Below are 20,283 nucleotides of genomic sequence, written 5' to 3'. Positions count from 1 at the left end.
TACTGGTGGAGTGAGACGGTAGGTGTTGTACTGGTGGAGTGACAGTGGTTGCAGTACTGGTTGATTGAAAAGCTTGGAGTACTACTGATGGAGTGACACGCTAGGTGTAGAACTGTTGGATTAACACATTGGAAGTGGTACAGGTGGAGTAACACGGTGAGTGTAGTAATGAGTGAGTGACACAGTGCGTCTAGTACTGTTGGAGTGACAGTGCGGGTCGTACAGTTGGAGTCACACACGGTTGGTCTAGTAGTAGTAGATTAACACAGTGGGTAATATACAGGTGGAGTGACACTGTGCGTGTAGTACTGGTGGAGTGACATGATGGGTGTAGTACTGGTGGAGTGACATACTGGCTGAAGTACTGGTAGAGTGACATGGTCGATGTAGTACTGATGGACTAACAGTGGGTGTAGTACTGCTGGAATGACACACTGGGTGTAGTACTGGTGGAACGACGCAGTGGGTTTAGTACCTGTGGAATAATACAGTGGGTGTTGTACTGGTGGAGTGACATGGTGGGTGTAGTACTGATGGAGAGGCACAGTGGGTGTAGTACTGCTGGAGAGACACAGTGGGTGTAGTACTGCTGGACCGACACAGATTTTTGTACTGGTGGAGTGTAACGGGGGGTGCAGTAATGATGGAGTGACACACTGGGAGTAGCGCTAGTGAAGGGAGACAGTGGGTGTAGCACTGATGGAATGACTCCTTGGGTGTAGTACTGGTGAGTGAAACAGAGGGTGAATTATTGCTGGAGTAATACCCAGGGATTAATATTGCTAGAGTGCACAGTGTATGTAGCACTGGTGGATTGACAAATCGGGTAATGTTCTGGTGAAGTGGCACAGTGGTGGTAGCACTGGTGATGTGACACAGTTGGCATAGTACTGTTTGAGTGACACGATGGGTGTGGTACTGGTGGAGTGACACGGTGGGAGTAGTTCTGTTGGAGTGACATGATCGGTGTAGTACTAATGGATGACACAATGGGTGTAGTGCTGGTGGAGTGACATGTTTGTGTAGTACTGGTGGAGTTACACTGTGGGTGTAGTACTGTTGGATTTACACTGGGTGTGTAGTACTCGTGCAATGACACTGCAGGTGCAGCACTGTTGGACTGAAACTGCAGGTGTTGCACTGGTGGAGTGACACAGTGGGTATATCCTGGTGGAGAGACGCAGTGGGTGTAGTACTGGTGGAGATAAACAGCGCCTTTAGTACTGGTGGAATGACAGCGTGGGTATGTAACTTATGGAGTGACAGAGAGTGTGTAGTACTGGTAGGGTGATACAGTGGGTGTAGTACTGCTGGCCTGACACAGGTTGTCGTACTGGCAGAGTGAAACGGTGGGTGTAGTAATGATGGAGTGACACACTTGCAGTAGTACTAGTGGAGTGGGACGGTAAGTGTAGCACTGAGTGACACTGTGGGTGTACTACAGGTGGACTGAAACGGTGGGTGTCGTAGTCGTGGAGTGACACTGTGGAAGTACTACTGGTGGAGTGACACAGTGGGTGTAGTATCGCTGGAGTAATACAGAGGGATTAGTATTGCTGGAGTTCGCAATGTGTGTAGTACCGGTGTACTGACGTAGGGGGTCAGGTACCGGTGGAGTGACACAGTCGGTGTAGTACTGATGGATGACACAGTGGGTGTAGTACTGGTGGAGTGATACGGTGAGTTCAGTACGGATGGATGACACAGTGGGTGTGGTGCTGGTGGACTGACACCGCTGTTGTCTTACTGGTGGAGTAACACAAGGGGCTTAGTACTTGTGGAGCTATACAGGGGGCTTAGTACTGGTGGAATAATACAGTGGGTGTTGTACTGCTGGATTGACATGGTGTGTGTTGTACTGGTGGAGAGACACAGTGGGTGTAGTACTGGTGGTGTGACACAGTTGGCAGTGTACTGTTTGAGTGACACAATGGGTGTGGTACTGGTGGAGTGACACGGTGGGAGTAGTTCTGTTAGAGTGGCATGATCGGTGTAGTACTAATGGATGACACAGTGGGTGTAGTGCTGGTAGAGTCACACAGCGGGTGTAGTACTGGTGATTAACACGGTGGTGTAGTACTAATGGAGTGATACAGTGGGTGTATTACTGCTGGAGTGACTCAGTGGATGTAGTACTGCTGGAGTGACACAATGCGTTTAGTCCTATGGAATGGCACCGTGGGTGTGGTACTTATGGAGTAACAGAGAATGTGCAGTACTGGTGGGGTGATACAGTGAGTGTAGCACTGCTGGACAAACACAGATTATCGTACTGGTGGAGTGAAACGGAGGGTGTAGTAAAGATCGAGTGATACACTGGCAGTAGTACCAGTGGAGTGGGACGGTGGGTGCAGCACTGATGGAGTGACACTGTGGGTGTACTACAGGTGGACAGAAACGGTTGGTTTCGTAGTCGTGGAGTGACACTGTGGGTGTACTACAGGTGGACAGAAACGGTTGGTTTCGTAGTCGTGGAGTGACACTGTGGGTGTAGTACTGGTGGAACGACACAGTGTGTGTTGTACTGGTGGAGAGACACAGTGGGTGTAGTACTGGTGGAGAGACACAGTGGGTGTAGTACTGGTGGTGTGACACAGTTGGCATAGTACTGTTTGAGTGACACAATGGGTGTGGTACTGGTGGAGTGACACGGTGGGAGTAGTTCTGTTGGAGTGGCATGATCGGTGTAGTACTAATGGATGACACAGTGGGTGTAGTGCTGGTAGAGTCACACAGCGGGTGTAGTACTGGTGAGTGGCACGGTGGTGTAGTACTAATGGAGTGATACAGTGGGTGTATTACTGCTGGAGTGACTCAGTGGATGTAGTACTGCTGGAGTGACATAATGCGTTTAGTACTGGTGGAATGACACCGTGGGTGTGGTACTTATGGAGTAACAGAGAATGTGCAGTACTGGTGGGGTGATACAGTGAGTGTAGCACTGCTGGACAAATACAGATTATCGTACTGGTGGAGTGAAACGGAGGGTGCAGTAAAGATCGAGTGACACACTGGCAATAGTACTAGTGGAGTGGGACGGTGGGTGCAGCACTGATGGAGTGACATCGTGGGTGTACTACAGGTGGACAGAAACGGTGGGTTTAGTAGTCGTGGAGTGACACTGTGGGTGTAGTACTGACGGAATGACACTGTGGGCGTACTACTGGTGGAGTGACACAGTGGGTGTAGTGTCGCTGGAGTAATACAGAGGGATTAGCATTGCTGGAGTTCACAGTGTGTGTAGTACCGGTTGACTGACATAGTGGGTCAGGTACCGGTGGAGTGACACGGTCGGTGTAGCACTGATGGATGACACAGTGGGTGTAGTACTGGTGGAGTGATACGGTGGGTGCAGTACGGATGGATGACACAGTAGGTGTGGTGCTAGTGGAGTGACATAGCGGGTGTAGTACTGGTGGAGTAACACGGTTGTGTAATACTGGTGGAGTGAGACAGTGGGTGTAGTAGTGTTGGAGTAACACAGTGGATGTAGTACTCTTGGAGTCACATGGTGGGTTTAGTAGTGGTTGATTGACACAATGGGTCAAGTACTGATGGAGTGAAAAAAGTGGGGATAGTACTGGTGGAGTGACACGGTGTTTGTAGTACTGGTGGAGGGACATGATGGGTGTAGTACTGGAGGATTGACAGTGGGTGTAGTACTGGTGGAGCCACAAGTTGGGTGTAGTAGTGATTGATTGACACAGTGCGTCATGTACTGGAGGCGTAAAAAACAAGAGTTGTACTGGTGGAGTGACACATTGGTTGTTGCACTGGTGGAGTAACACAGTGGATGTAGATCTGCAGGAGTGGCAAAGTGGGAGTATTTCTGGTGGAATACACAGATGGTGTAGAACTGGTAGAGTGGGACGGATGGTGTAGCACTGGTGCAGTGACACAGTCGGTGTAGTTCTCGTGGAGCGACACAGTGGGTGTAGTACTGGTGGAGTGACACGGTGTATGGAGGACTGATGGAGTGACACAGTGCGTGTAGAATTGTTGGAGTGACACAGTGGGTGTAGTACTGATGGAGTGACACGGTGGGTGGAGGACTGATGGAGTGACACAGTGCGTTTAGAATTGTTGGAGTGACACAGTGGGTGTAGTACTGATGGAGTGACACGGTGGGTGGAGGACTGATGGAGTGACACAGTGCGTTTAGAATTGTTGGAGTGACACAGTGGGTGTAGTACTGATGGAGTGACACGGTGGGTGGAGGACTGATGGAGTGACACAGTGCGTTTAGATTTGTTAGAGTGACACAGTGGTTGGAGGACTGATGGAGTGGCATAGTAGGGGTTGATGGGTGGAGTGAAACTGTGAGAGTCGTACTGATGGAGTGACAGTACTGGTGGAGTCAGGCGTTGGGTGTAGTAGTAGTTGATTGACACAGTGTGTCATGTATTGGAGTAGGTGGAACGCAGGGTTTGTACTAATGGAGTGACACAAGACCTGTACTACTGGTGGAGTGACACACTGGTGTAGTACTGGTGAAGTAACTCCGGGGTTTAGTACTGGCGGAGTGACACAGTGGGTTTGTTGCTGGTGGAGTAGCTCACGGGGTTTATCACTGGTGGAGTGACACAGTGGGTTTAGTACCGTTGGACTGACAGCATGTGTGCAGTAAAGGTGGACTGACAGAGTTTGTGTAGTACTGGTGGAGTGACACGCTAGGTTGGTTGCTGGTGGAGTAGCTCACGGGGTTTATCACTGGTGCAGTGACACAATGGTGTCCTACTGGTGGATTGACATAGTGGGAATAGTACTGGTTGAGTGATACATTGGGTGTAGTACTGCAGGTGTGACACGGTGGGTGTAGTACTGCTGCTGAGACACGGTGGGTGCAGTACCGCTAGACTGATACAGTGGGTTTAGTATTGGCGTGCGACACAGTGGGTGTAATGCTGGTGTAGTGTCACAGTGGGTTTATTTCTGGTGGAGTGAAACAGTTGCGTCGTTCTGGTGGAGTGACACCCTGTGTGTAACACCGTTAGAGAAACACGGTGGGTGTAGTACTGTTGGAAAGACACGGTAGGAATAGTACTGGTGGAGCTACACGCTGGGTTTAGTGCTGGTGGGGTAACTCACCGGGTTTATCACTGGTGGAGAGACTCAGTTGTGTAGTATTGGTGGAGTGACACAGTGGGCATAGTACTGGTGTAATGATACATTGGGTATGGTACCACTGGTGTGACACGGAGTACTGGTATCGTGTCACATTGGGTATAGTACTGATGGAGTGACATAGTGGGTCTAGCAGAGGTGGAGTGATACTCTGAGTGTAGTACTGTTGGGTTGACACGGTGGGTGTAGTACTGGTGGGGTGACACGCTGGGTATACTGCTGGTGGAGAAACTCACGGGGTTTATTACTGGTGGAGTAACTCAATAATGTAGTACTGGTGGAGTGATACTGTGTGAGTAGTACTGGTGGAGAGACACGGTGGCTGTGGTACTGGTGGAGTGACACTGAGATTGTAGTACTGCTGGACCGACACAGATTATTGTACTGGTGGAGTGAAACGGTGGGTGTAGTAATGACGGAGTGACACATTGGGAGTAGTGCTAGTGGATGGAGACAGTGGGTGTGGCACTGATGGAATGACTCAGTGGGTGTAGTACTGGTGAAGTGAAACAGAGGGTGTATTATTGCTGGAGTAATACCCAGGGATTAATATTGCTAGAGTGCACAGTGTATGTAGCACTGGTGGGTTGACAAATCGGGTAATATTCTGGTGAAGTGACACAGTAGTTGTAGTACTGGTGGTGTGAGACAGTTGGCAGTGTACTGTTTGAGTGACACAATGGGTGTGGTACTGGTGGAGTGACACGGTGGGAGTAGTTCTGTTGGAGTGACATGATCGGTGTAGTACTAATGAATGACACAGTGGGTGTAGTGCTGGTGAGTGGCACGGTGGTGTAGTACTAATGGAGTGATACAGTGGGTGTATCACTGCTGGAGTGACTCAGTGGATGTAGTACTGCTGGAGTGACACAATGCTTTTAGTACTGGTGGAATGACACCGTGGGTGTGGTACTTATGGAGTAACAGAGAATGTGCAGTACTGGTGGGGTGATACAGTGAGTGTAGCACTGCTGGACAAACACAGATTATCGTACTGGTGGAGTGAAACGGTGGGTGCAGTAAAGATCGAATGACACACTGGCAGTAGTACTAGTGTAGTGGGACGGTGGGTGCAGCACTGATGGAGTGACACTGTGGGTGTACTACAGGTGGACAGACACGGTGGGTGTAGTAGCCGTGGAATGACACCGTGGGTGTAGTACTGACGGAATGACACTGTGGGCGTACTACTGGTGGAGTGACACAGTGGGTGTAGTATTGCTGGAGTAATACAGAGGGATTAGTATTGCTAATGTTCACAGTGTGTGTAGACATGGTGGACTGACATAGTGGGTCAGATACAGGTGGAGTGACACGGTCAGTGTAGTACTGGTGGAGTGACACGGTGGGTGGAGGACTGATGGAGTGACAAGGTAGGTGTAGTACTGTTGGAGTGACACAGTGGGTTTAGTACTGGTGGAGTGACACCCTGGGTTTAGTGCTGGTGGAGTAACTCATCGGGTTTACAATGGTGGAGTGACTCAGTTATGTAGTATTGGTGGAGTGATACAGTGGACATAGTACTGGTGTAATGATACATTGGGTATGGTACCGCTTTTGTGACACGGAGTACTGGTATAGTGTCACGTTGGATATCGTGCTGATGGAGTGTCATAGTGGGTCTAGTAGAGGTGGAGTGACACTGCGGGTGTAGTACTGATGGGTTGACACGGTGGGTTTAGTACTGGTGGAGTGACACGCTGGGTGAATTGCTGGTGGAGAAACTAATAGGTTTATTACTGGTGGAGTGATACTGTGGGCGTAGTACTGGTGGAGAGACACGGTGGGTGTATTACTGGTGGAGTGACACCGTTTTTGTAGTACTGATGGAGTGACACGGTGTGTTTAGTACTGGTGGAGTGACAGCATGTGTGTAGTACTGGTGGAGTGACAGAGTGCGTGTAGTACTCGCGTAGAGACAAAGTAGGTGTCTTACAGGGGGAGTGATACAGTGTATGTAGAACTCGTGAAATGACACCATGGGTGTTGTTCTGGTGGACTGTCATGGCGGGTGTAGTATTAGTGGAGAGACACAGTGGGTTTAGTACCTGTGGAGTGACGCAGTGTGTAGTACTGGTGGAGTGATACAGTGGGTTTAGTATTGCTGGATTGACACAGTGGGTGTGGTACTGTTTGGCTGACACAGTTCGTGTTGTGCTGATGGTGTGATACAATGTGTGTGGCACTGGTGTAGTGACACAGTGTTTACTACTGGTGGAGTGAGAAGGTGGGTGCAGTAGTGATAGAGTGATACACTGGGTGCAACACCGGTGGAGAGACACCGTGGGTAATGTACCGGTGGTGTGACACAGTGGGTGCTGTTCTGGTGGAGTGTCAGAGTGGGTGTAGTCCTCGTGGAGTCAGATGGTGGGTGCACTAGTGGTGGTTTGACATAGTAGTTCAGGTACTGGTGGAGTGACACAGTGCGTGTGGTACTGCTGAAGGAACACAGTGTGTGCAGTACTGGTGGAGTAAAACGGTGGGTCTAGTTCTGATGGATTGAAGCGGTGAATATAGTACTAAGGGAGTGACTCAGTGGGTGTAGTACTAGTGGAGTGTCATGGTGGGTGTAGAACTGATGGAGTTTGTAGTATGGAGGACTGACACGGTGTGTGTAATACCGATTATGTGACACACTGGCTGTAGTACTGGTGGACACAGTGTGTTTATTACTGGTCGACTCACACGGTGCATGTCGCAGTGGTGAATTGACACAGTGCGCGTAGTACTGGTGGAGTGCACAGTGTTTGCAGTACTGGTGGATTCACACGGTGGGTGTAGAAGTGTGGATTGACCCAGTTGGTCATGTACTCGTGGAGTAATGCAGTGGTGTAGGACTGATGGAGTGAAACAGTGGGTGTAGTACAGCTGGAGTGACACAGTGGTGTAGGATTGATGGAGTGAAACAGTGGGTGTAGTACAGCTGGAGTGACACAGTGGGTTTAGTACTGGTAGTGTGACAGAGTGGGTCTAGTACTGGTGGAGCGATACTTCGGGTGTAGTACTGATGTGTTGACACGGTCGGTGTAGTACTCGTGGAAAGACACGCTGGGTGTAGTACTGGTGAAGTAACTCACGGGGTTTATTACTGGTGGAGTGACTCAGTGATGTCGTACTGATCGAGTGATACTGTGGGCATAGTACTGGTGGAGTGACACATTTGGTGTTGTACTGCTGTTGTGACACGGTGGGTTTAGTACCGGTGGAGTGACACCGTAGTTGTAGTACTGATGGAGTGACACTGTGGATGTAGTACTGGTGGAGTGACACAGTGGGTTTAATACCGGTGGACTGACAGCATGTGTGTAGTGCTGGTGGAGTGACAGTGTGGGTGTAGTACAAGTGGACTGACTCAGTGAGTGTAGTTCTGGTGCAGTGACACGCTGGATTTATTGCTAGTGGAGTGACTCAGTGGTGTCGCATTGGTGGATTGACTTAGTGGGCGTAGTACTGGTGGAGAGAAACGGTGGGTGTAGTACTGGTGGACTGATACAGTGGGTTTAGTATTGGCGGTGAGACAGAGTGGGTGTAGTACTGGTATAGTGTCACAGTGGCTTTAATTCTGGTGAAGTGACACCGTGTGTGTAATACCGTTGGAGAGACACGGTCCGTGTAGTACTGGTGGAAAGACACAGTGGGTGCAGTACTGGTGGAGCGACACGCTGGGTTTAGTGCAGGTGGAGTAACTCACCGGGTTTATCACTGGTGGAGAGACTCGGATGTGTAGCATTGGTGGAGTGACAGAGTGAGTGCAGTACTGGTGAAGTGAGACGCTGGGTTTAGTGCTGGTGGAGTGACTCAGTGGTGTCGCATTGGTGGATTGACTTAGTGGGCGTAGTACTGGTGGAGAGAAACGGTGGGTGTAGTACTGGTGGACTGATACAGTGGGTTTAGTATTGGCGGTGAGACAGAGTGGGTGTAGTACTGGTATAGTGTCACAGTGGCTTTAATTCTGGTGAAGTGACACCGTGTGTGTAATACCGTTGGAGAGACACGGTCCGTGTAGTACTGGTGGAAAGACACAGTGGGTGCAGTACTGGTGGAGCGACACGCTGGGTTTAGTGCAGGTGGAGTAACTCACCGGGTTTATCACTGGTGGAGAGACTCGGATGTGTAGCATTGGTGGAGTGACAGAGTGAGTGCAGTACTGGTGAAGTGAGACGCTGGGTTTAGTGCTGGTGGAGTAACTCACTGGGTTTATCACTGGTGGAGAGACTCAGTTGTGTAGTATTGGTGGAGTGACACAGTGGACATAGTACTGGTGTAATTATACATTGGGTGTAGTACCGCTGGTGTGACACGGAGTACTGGTGTAGTGTCACATTGGGTATAGTACTGATGGAGTGACATAGTGGGTCTAGTAGAGGTGGAGTGACACTGCTGGTGTAGTACTGTTGGGTTGACACGGTGGGTGTAATACTGGTGGAGTGACACGCTGGGTGTATTGCTGGTGGAGAAACTCATGGGTTTTATTACTGGTGGAGTGACTCAATAATGTAGTACTGGTGGAGTGACACCGATTTTGTAGTACTGATGGAGTGACACGGTGGGTGTAGTACCGGTGGACTGACAGCATGTGTGTAGTACCGGTGCAGTGACAGAGTGGGTGTAGTACTCGCGGAAAGACAGAGTAGGTGTCGTATTGGTGAAGTGATACAATGGGTGTAGTCCTGGTTGTGTGATCCAGTGGGTGCAGTACAGGTGGAATGATACATTGGGTGTAGTACTGGTGGAGAGACAAGGTTGTTGTAGTGCTAATGTAGGGACGCTGTGGGTGTAGTATTGTTCGAGTGGCAGAGTGGGGGTAGTACCCGTGCCTGTTGTTCTGGTGTACTAGTGTAGCAACGTCGTGGGTGTAGTACTAGTGTAGTGAATCCGTGTGTATAGTACTTACGTAGCGACACAGTGGGTGTAGTACCGGAGGAATGACCCGGTGGGTGTAGTACCGGTGGAGTTACACAGTGCGTCTGGTGATGGTGAAGTGATACTCTGGGTCTAGTACTGGTGGACCGACATAGTGGGTGTCCAAGGACGTACTGGTTAGTAGGTTATTTGGATATTGTAAATTGAACTGTGCTTAGGCTGGAAGAAAGTGGGTAGTTCGCTGGACGGTGCAGGTCACGGGACAGGAAGGTAGTGCCGACGGAATCATACACTACGTGGTTTAAATAAATTAGCGATGACCTGTGTGATCAGCCAGGTGGAATGATCATCGCAGGGTTATACTAACCCAGTGACATACGGAGGAAGACTGAGGCAGCGTGGAAGCAAAGATAGAGTGATACTATGAGGTGCAGCGCTGATTGGAGAAAGGTCTTATTGAAAGAAAGACTCGCTGTGAGAGACGGCAGTGGAGTGAAACTCTTAAAGCAGTTCTAATCTCAATCTGGGAACACAGTGGTGCACTTCTGAAGAAAGGAATCACGGATCTGCAGCACCTCTGCAATGGCACACTTCAGTGTGGTACTAATGTAGTGAGTCAGAGAGGGGGGCTCTGATGTGGAGCCACACTGAACTGTTCAGTGTTACATGGCAGGGTACTACTGATGGAGGGATACAGTCGTGCTGTCAGTCTGGAGAGAAACTCTGAGTCGTGGTACTGAGATAACCACACAGGGTGAAATTGCATTGGTAGGGTTATACACTGTAGCGATGGGGAGAAAGGTATATAGAAATATTTTTTTTTAAAAAACATACCACGTAGAGTATGATTCCGTTGGCACTACCTGACCTGTCGAATGAGCTGCACCGTCCAGCGACCTACCCACTTAATTCGAGCCTAAGCACAGTTGATATTACAGTATCCAAATGACCTACCAACAAGTACGTCCTTGGAAAGTTCAATGAATTCAGAGCGCACCCAAGCAATGCACTATTTTCAGGAGCAGAACGCAGGAACCTCTTGCACGGCCACGGAACTATACGGTGGGCTCCGACGCCTATAGCTATAATAGCGTTGCGCTACAACTATTCTCCCATTATTATTACCATCAGGTGTGTCATTTCATCAATACTACCGGGCGTTGATACCGCGATCATTACTACCCACCGGTTTGACACTCTGCAGTGGTTGGATAACAGCGGAAGGGCGTCAGAGGGTTAGCTTTGATAGAACGACTTTGTGAGGAGCTGCAGTGACGGAGAAAGGCGCTGAAGGATATTGATGAACTGTAGAAGTAACAGGCAGTAGAAACGGAGTGTAAATTGCACCAGTATATTGATCCAATGGTACGCGTAACAACAGAGCTGTTGGTGATAGACGGCGGATAGACGGAATGATACTGAGCGGCCTGTCTAAGGCAGAGGCATAGTCCGGGGCACGTCTAATGAAATAATGCGTATGATAGACACAGGCACAGATGGTATTCGTATGTTGACGCTGTGTTGTGCTAATGAACGAGTAAGGCAGAAAGGGTCAATAATCTTACACTGAACAACGGCGGACTAGTAATGATGCAGAAACACAGTAAAGGCTGGGACTGATTGAGTTAGAGGGGGTAGTAATGATGGAGAGACTAGGTGAGGATGCTACTGATGTAGATGAACACTAGGGATTAGTACTGAGTGACAGACACGGTGAAGTGCTGCACTGCAAGGAGGCAACGATGGAATATACGCTTGCAGGCATAACCAACGGAGTGATACACGGTGGGTTCGTCCAGACGGGGCGACACATAGAGAGGTATAACATGGAGGAACCCATCCAGTAACCTATCGAAGGGAGAGATACCCAGCGGGGAAGAACGGCGGGAGTGTTACAGTGGTATATAGTACCAATGAAGTGAGAGACAAAATTGGCTTTACTGATGGAGTGACACGCTCCGCGGGAGCTGCACTGATAGAGTGGCAAACGTTCGGGACGGGAAGGATGGAGAGAGATACTGAGTGACAGCTCTGATGCGTGAATCACTGAGGGGCCGTAAGGTTGCATAAGATAGTGGGACGTAGTCCCATGGAGTAACAGTCGGGGTCTGTAATGATGGAGAGAGGGGTAGCAATAATAGAGTGACCGGCGGATGGTGACACCGATGGACGTCCCGCTGCAGTGACACGCTGGAAGGGAACACCGATGGAGTCACGTAGTGATGGGGAGCGCTGTCGAGTGTCAAACGGCTGGGTAGTAATGATAGGGGAGATTAGTGCTGTGCAGTACTGATGAAATTACACTGTGACTGGACGCAACGGGAGCTTAGCTGTAGCGCCATGATTATTGCAGCTTGGGGCTCTACAGCTCCCAGGTCAGTTCCTAGGCCGTCTGTATGGGGTTTATGCGATCTCCTCGTGAAAAGGGGGAGTATCTTCCGGGTGCTCTGGTTTCCTCCAACAGTTCGAAGACGAGGCAGTTAGTAGATTAATCGGACTTTGTAAATTGAGCTATGCTGAGACTCGGATTAAATAGGTGGTTTGCTGGACGGTGTGGCTTTTTGGGTAAGAAGGGTAAGTGCCAATAGAATTGTACACTCCGGGGTTTAAAATAAAAGAGTGATCGTCAGTCTGTTCGTCCAGGTGGATTGATCAGCGTAGAGGGTTCGAGTAACCCAGTGTGGCGCGTTCAGAGTCAGTAATAATGGAGGGAAGTCGAGAGGGGTAGTACGAATGGTGCTTGAAAGTAGGTGCAGAGGGGATGTCAGGTGTAGGTTTTAAACACAGAGAGTGATGGGTGCGTGGAATGCACTGCCGGCGACGGTAATTAGAACAGATACAGTAGGGTCTTTTAAAACATTCTTAGATAGGTACAAGGAGCTTAGAAAAATAGAGGGATCTGCGCTGGTGAAATTTTAGGCAGTTTCCAGATAGGTTACATGGTCGGCACAACATTGTGGGCCGAAGTGTCTGCAATGTACTGTAGATTTCTGTTATGTGTTCTATACAATGGTATGATACACCGATAGAACGTAGTAATGCAATTTTACACTCAGAAACCATAGAAAGCATAGAAACTACAGCACAGAAACAGGCCTTTTGGCCCTTCTTGGCTGTGCCGAACCATTTTCTGCCTAGTCCCACTGACCTGCACATGGACCATATCCTTCCATACACCTCCCATCCATGTATCTGTCCAATTTATTCTTAAATGTTAAAAAAGAGCCCGCATTTACTACCTCATCTGGCAGCTCAGTCCATACTCCCACCACTCTCTGTGTGAAGAAGCCCACCCCCCATCTTCCCTTTAAACTTTTCCCCCCTCACCCTTAACCCATGTCCTCTGTTTTTTTTCTCCCCTTGCCTCAGTGGAAAAAGCCTGCTTGCATTCACTCTATCTATACACATCATAATTTTATATACGTCTATCAAATCTCCCCTCATTCTTTTACGCTCCAGTTTCTCAAGTCCCGGCAACATCCTTGTAAACCTTCTCTGCACTCTTTCAACCTTATTTATATCCTTCCTGTAATTTGGTGACCAAAACTGAACACAATACTCCAGATTCGGCCTCACCAATGCCTTATACAACCTCATCATAACATTCCAGCTCTTATACTCAATACTTCGATTAATAAACGCCAATGTACCAAAAGCTCTCTTGACGACCCGATCTACCTGTGACGACACTTTTAGGGAATTTTGTATCTGTATTCCCAGATCCCTCTGTTCCACTGCACTCCTCAGTGCCTAACCATTAACCCTGTACGTTCTACGTTGGTTTGTCCTTCCAACGTGCAATACCTCACACTTGTCAGTATTAAACTCCATCTGCCATTTTTCAGCCCATTCTTCCAGCTGGTCCAAGTCCCTCTGCAGGCTCTGAAAACCTTCCTCACGGTCTACTACACCTCCAATCTTCGTATCATCAGCAAATTTGCTAATCCAATTTACCACATTATCATCCAGATCATTGATATAGATGACAAATAACAATGGACCCAGCACTGATCCCTGTGGCACACCACTAGTCACAGGCCTCCACTCGGAGAAGCAATTCTCTACTACCACTCTTTGGCTTCTTCCATTGAGCCAATGTCTAATCCAATTTACCACCTCTCCATGTATACCTAGCGACTGAATTTTCCTAACTAACCTCCCATGCGGGACCTTGTCAAAGGCGTTACTGAAATCCATGTAGACAATATCCACTGCCTTCCCATCATCCATTTTCCTGGTAACCTCCTCGAAAAACTCCAATAGATTGGTCAAACATGACCTACCACGCAGAAAGCCATGTTGACTCTCCCTAATAAGCCCTGTCTATCCAAATGCTTGTAGATTCTGTCTCTTAGTACTCCCTCCAATAACTTACCTACTACCGAAGTTAAACTCACCGGCCTATAATTTCCTGTATTACTTTTCGATCCTTTTTTAAACAACGGAACAGCATGAGCCACTCTCCAATCCTCCGGCACCTTACCCGTAGACAGCGACATTTTAAATATTTCTGCCAGGGCCCCCGCAATTTCAACACTAGTCTCCTTCAAGGTCCGAGGGAACACTCTGTCAGGTCCCGGGGATTTATCCACTTTAATTTTCCTCACGATAGCAAGCACCTCCTCCTTTTCAATCTGTACAGTTTCCATGATCTCACTACTGATTCCCTCAATTCCGTAGACTTCATGCCAGTTTCCTTAGTAAATACAGACGCAAAAAACCTATTTAAGATCTCCCCCATTTCCTTTGTTTCCGCACATAGCCGATCACTCTGATCTTCAAGAGGACCAATTTTATCCCTTACAATCCTTTTGCTCTTAATATACTTGTAAAAGCTCTTTGGATTCTCCTTCACTTTGACTGCCAAGGCAACCTTATGTCTTCTTTTAGCCCTCCTGATTACTTTCTTAATTATTTTCTTGCACTTCTTATACTCCTCAAGCACCTGATTTACTCCCTGTTTCCTATACATTTCATACAACTCCCTCTTCGTCTTTATCAGAGTTGCAATATCCCTTGAGAACCAGGGTTCTTTATTCCTATTCAATTTGCCTTTAATCCTGACAGGAACATACAAACTCTGCACTCTCAAAATTTCCCCTTTGAAGGCTTCCCACCTACCAAACACATCTTTGCCAGAAAACAACCTGTCCCAATCCACGCTTTTTAGATCCTTTCTCATTTCTTCACATTTGGCCTTCTTCCAGTTCAGAACCTCAACCCTACGACCAGATCTATCCTTGTCCATGATGAAATTGAAACTAATGGTGTTATGATCACTGGAACCAAAGTGCTCCCCTACACAGACTTCCGTCACTTGCCCTAATTCGTTTCCTAATAGGAGATCCAATATTGCATTACCTCTAGTTGGTCCCGCTATATATTGATTTAGAAAACTTTCCTGAACACATTTTACAAACTCTAAACCATCTAGACCCCTAACAATATGGCAGTCCCAATGAATGTATGGAAAATTAAAATCCCCTACCACCACAACTTTATGTTTCCTGCAGTTGTCTACTATCTCTCTGCAGATTTGCTCTTCCAAGTCTCGTTGACTATTGGGTGGTCTGTAATATAATCCCACTAATGTGGCCATACTCTTCCTGTTTCTCAGCTCAACCCATAAGGACTCAGTAGACAAGCCCTCTAATCTGTCCTGCCTGAGCACTGCTGTAATATTTTCCCTAACAAGCAATGCTACTCCCCCACCTTTCATTCCACTGCCTCGATCACATCTGAAACATCGGAAACCTGGAATAGTAAGTTGCCAGTCCTGTCCCTCCTGTAGCCAAGTTTCACTAATTGCTATAACATCATAATTCCACGTGTCAATCCACACCCTCAACTCATCCGGCTTCCCCGCAATACTCCTAGCATTGAAATATATACAACTCAGAAGATTTTTACCACCACTCACAACCTTTCTATCAGCGGATTTGCTTGAACTTTTAACATCATTTATTTTCACCCCAGCCACACTGTCAGCTCTGGCACTCTGGTTCCCATCTCCCTGCAAATCTAGTTTAAAGCCTCCCCAATAGCACTAAGAAACCTCCCTGAAAAGATATTGGTCCCCCTGTAGTTCAAGTGTAACCAGTCTCTCTTGTACAGGTCCCACCTGCTCCAGAAGAGGTCCCAATGATCCTGAAATCTGAAACCCTGCCCCCTACACCAGTTCCTCAGCCACTTGTTCATCCTCCAGAGCATCCTATTCCTACCCTCACTGGCACCTAGCACAGGAGGCAATCCTGAGATGACCGCCCTTGAGATCCTGCTTTTCAACTTCCTATCAAGCTCTCTATACTCACTGTCCAGGACCTCCTCACTCTTCCTTGCTATGTCATTGGTACCGATGTGCACCACGACATCTGGCTGATCACCCTCCCACTTCAGAATGTCATGCAATCGATCAGAGACATCCTTGACCCTGGCACCCGGGAGGCAACAAACCATCTTGGATTCTCTGTCACGACCACAGAACCTCCTATCTGCACCTCTGACTATCGAAACCCCTATCACTGCCGCTCTCCTCTTTTTCCACCCTCCCTTCTGCACTGCAGAGCCAGACTCAGTGCCAGAGATCCGGCTACTGCAGCTTGTCCCAGGTAAGTCATCCCCCCCAACAGTATCCAATGCGGTATACTTGTTGTTGAAGGGAATGTCCACAGGGGAACCCTGCTCTGCCTGCCCTTTCCTCTTCCCTCGCCTGACAGTGACCCAATTTCCTGTCCTCTGCTCCTTTGACGTAACTACCTCCCTGCAGCTACTATCTATAATCTCCTCATTCTCCCTAATGATCCGCAGGTCATCCAGCTCCTGCTCCAGTTCCCTAACGCGGTTTGTCAGGAGCTGCAGCTGGATGCACTTCTTGCAGGTGTCGTTGTCAGGGACACCGGAGGGCTCCCTGACTTCCCACATCCTGCAAGAGGAGCATTCCAACATCCTGCCTGGCATTCTCACTGCACTAAACATTCTGAAAAAAAAACTTACCGGAACCTGCCCTGGCCTCTGCCTGTTCTCGCCGAAGCCTGTTTGAGCCAAAGCCGCCCCACTCTGACTCAGTCCACTCCGACGATGGCCGCTACAATGATGGCCACTGGAGGTGGAGGTCTGCTTTTAAACCTTGGCGCGCTACGTCACGCGCCTGCGCAGTGCAGACCCTTCTCCCCGAGCAGTGTTTAAAAAAAAACGACTTTTTCTACCCGATTTCTTCATTCCCTTCTTCTCAGCTGCTTACTTCGGGGTAGAACTTACGGAGTGATGACCGCTGGGATTATTTGGGCGGAATAATGCACGGAGGGGGAAATATTAACGGAGGAAATTATTTAGGTGACCCTCTTAAGGGATACAGAGCAGGGAACACTGACATTGCGAGAGGGAGTACAAAAATGTGAGACGCAAAGGAGTAGGACTGATTTGGTGATTAACTGTGGGGGAACATTGATCGTGTGGATAGTCATTGTTTTGTTTTTCCCCAGGGCTGAAATGGCTAGCACGAGTGGCCACAGTTTTAAGGTGCTTGGAGGAAGGTACAGAGGAGATGTCAGGGGTAAGTGCTTTTACACGGAGAGTGATGAGCGCGTGGAATGGGCTGCTGGCAACGATGGTGGAAGCGGATACGATAGGGTCTTTTAAGAGACTCCAGGATAGGTAGATGGAGCTTAGAAAAATAGAGGCCTATGGATAACTCGAGGTAATTTCTAAAGTAAGTACGTGTTCCGCACAGCACTGTGGGCCGAAGGGTCTGTATTGTGCTGTAGGCTTTCTATGTTCTAACATTCGGCAGTGAAACGCGGAAGGCAGAGCTAATAGAACTACCATCTTTGCTCTAGTACTGATGAGGTTAATCACAGATGGAGAACACCGTTGTATTGACACACTCTGGTGTGGTGCTGGCCTGAATGATCCAATGGCACTTTGATGGAGGGATACTATGTGGTGTAGTATTGGTGTGGGTATGGACTGTCACTTTAATACTGATGAGGCATGCCCTATGACACAACACTGATAGAGTGAGAGACCAAGTGTTTGAACCGATAGAGGCTGAGACGTTGCAGTGAAGGAGAGTCATGTTGAGTGGTGTGTGGGCTGGTAACGATGGACTGACACTGTGGGTGATGGGTGGTGCTGATGGTGCGACACACTGAGAGAGAGAGAGAGAGAAAGAGAGAGGGGGGGAGGGAGAGAGAGAGAGAGCGTAATGATGAGATGACAAAGTGAAGGGTGGTTGAGATGGCGTGACAAGCTACGCGATTTCTATAACTGAATGATGAACTTCGGGATCAAAATATTAGAGGATATGCAACGGCGGCTCCGTCCGGAATGAGTGCTGCATCGAGAGGCAGTCCTAATGCAGAGGGTAGACTCAGGAGAAGGACTAATACGATAGAGTCACTAATTGCCGGGCATTAATGCTGGAGTGGAATAGTACTGGTCTAGTTTCACACTGATTGGGTAGTAATAGTAGGAAAAACGATGAGGGGTATCACCGATGGTGCGACTCAGGGTAAATAATGACGGAGAGAAACAGCGAGCGGGAATACTGACAGAGCCGCACATTGAATGGAACTAAGCAATCATATACAGTGTAGCTGCGTAAGACACTGAGTGCTGGATTTTAACATTTTGGAGTATAACTTGCAGAGTTATAGACGGTGGATTCATCCAGCCGGAGCCAGACGTAGAGCAGTAGTATAAATGAACGAGTTATGCAGTGAGATGTGTTGCTGATGGACACCGAGACACTGCACGGTTGTACCGATTGAGTCAGGCAGTGAATGATAGCACTGATACAGAGGCAAGCTGCAGGGTATTAATACTGGGAGTCACAGTGTGAGGGTAGTACTAAAGGAGTTATGCAAAACGGGGTAGTAATGATGGAATTTGACGCTGATGGGTAGTAATAATTGAGTGACATGCTCAGGGTCAGCAATGCTGGAAAGGAAATCCGTGAGGGATAGGTTTGGTTGTGCTGATGAATTTTTCTGCTTGGTGGCACACGGACTTGTACACCAACTAATCTAGACTGAGAGATGCATAGAGGGGTATTACTAATGCAGGAACATAAATCGCAGAAGGAAGAATGGGTTGGGGCACAGTGGGCATGAACGGATGGAGTAATAGACTGAGAATTATGACTGGTGGTTTGAGGCACAGACGGTAGTACAGACGGAGTGAGGGAATACTGATAGAGTCGCACAATGAGAGGTTAGCACCGTCGGACTGACAAACTGTAGGGTAGTAATGATGGACAGTCAAAGTGAGTGGGATAGAGGAACACACTGGGTTGACTTGTGAGTGGCAGGCACCGTGAGGCGTGGTACTGCTGGAGCGACTCGCCGCGGGTAGTAACGATCGAATTGGACACTTAAGGGAATAACTGATTGAGAGATACACGGTGGATTCGTCCAGGAGGAGTAGAATCAATGCAGGGACATAACCTGGAGAAGGAGTAAGGGATGATACACAGTGGGGAAGAAAAGACCGAGTGATAGAGTGCAACGGGGTGACACAAGAATGGTGGCACTGATGGTACTGATGTAGTGAAACGCTACGTTTGACACTGCTTGAGTTACTCAGTCAGCTGCATCATTGATAGCGACAAACGTCGGGTAAGGAATGACGAAGGGGCTCAGTGAAATTTAGTATGAACGAGTGAAACGCTGACCTGTAGCACTGATGGGAACATAGTGAGGGGTAGAACAGATGAAGTAACATACTGAGTTATGGTAATGGTGGCACCACACAGGAGAGTACCGAAGGAGTGAGGCCGTGAATACTGGCGTGCTTGGAGTGACAAACTACAGGGTATTGGCGAAGAGGCAGAGGGTGGCGTAGTACTCATGGAACTACATGTTTAAGGGTAGTAATGACAGAGTTTCACACCGTGTGTGAGTAACGATGGGAAACAGCAATGAGGAGAGCATTGACAGCGTACAACGCTCGGTCTTACAGACGATGGAAAGCAATCTATGAGGTCTAGTAACATTGCAGTGGCATTGGGGAGATAGAGTGAGGGTTAGTACTGATGGAATAATACCCATAGCTGTACGGACTGTTGCACGGTGGATTTATCCGGACAGAGTGACAGATGGAGGGGTAGTAATAATGCAGGGACATAAGCAACAGGCGGGCTAATGGATTGATGCACAAGAATTGATGGAGTAATATAATGAGCATTACGTCTGGTGGAATAAGATATGTATGGTATTACTGATGAAGGGCCACAGTTTGTAGGAGTACGAATGTGATCATTGAGGGATAGCACTTAGGGAGTGACAGAGTCGTAATGAT

Source organism: Mobula hypostoma, chromosome 31, assembly GCF_963921235.1.
Source record: "Mobula hypostoma chromosome 31, sMobHyp1.1, whole genome shotgun sequence".
In the NCBI taxonomy this organism is placed as follows: Eukaryota; Metazoa; Chordata; class Chondrichthyes; order Myliobatiformes; family Myliobatidae; genus Mobula; species Mobula hypostoma.
This window is presented reverse-complemented; position numbering follows the sequence as displayed.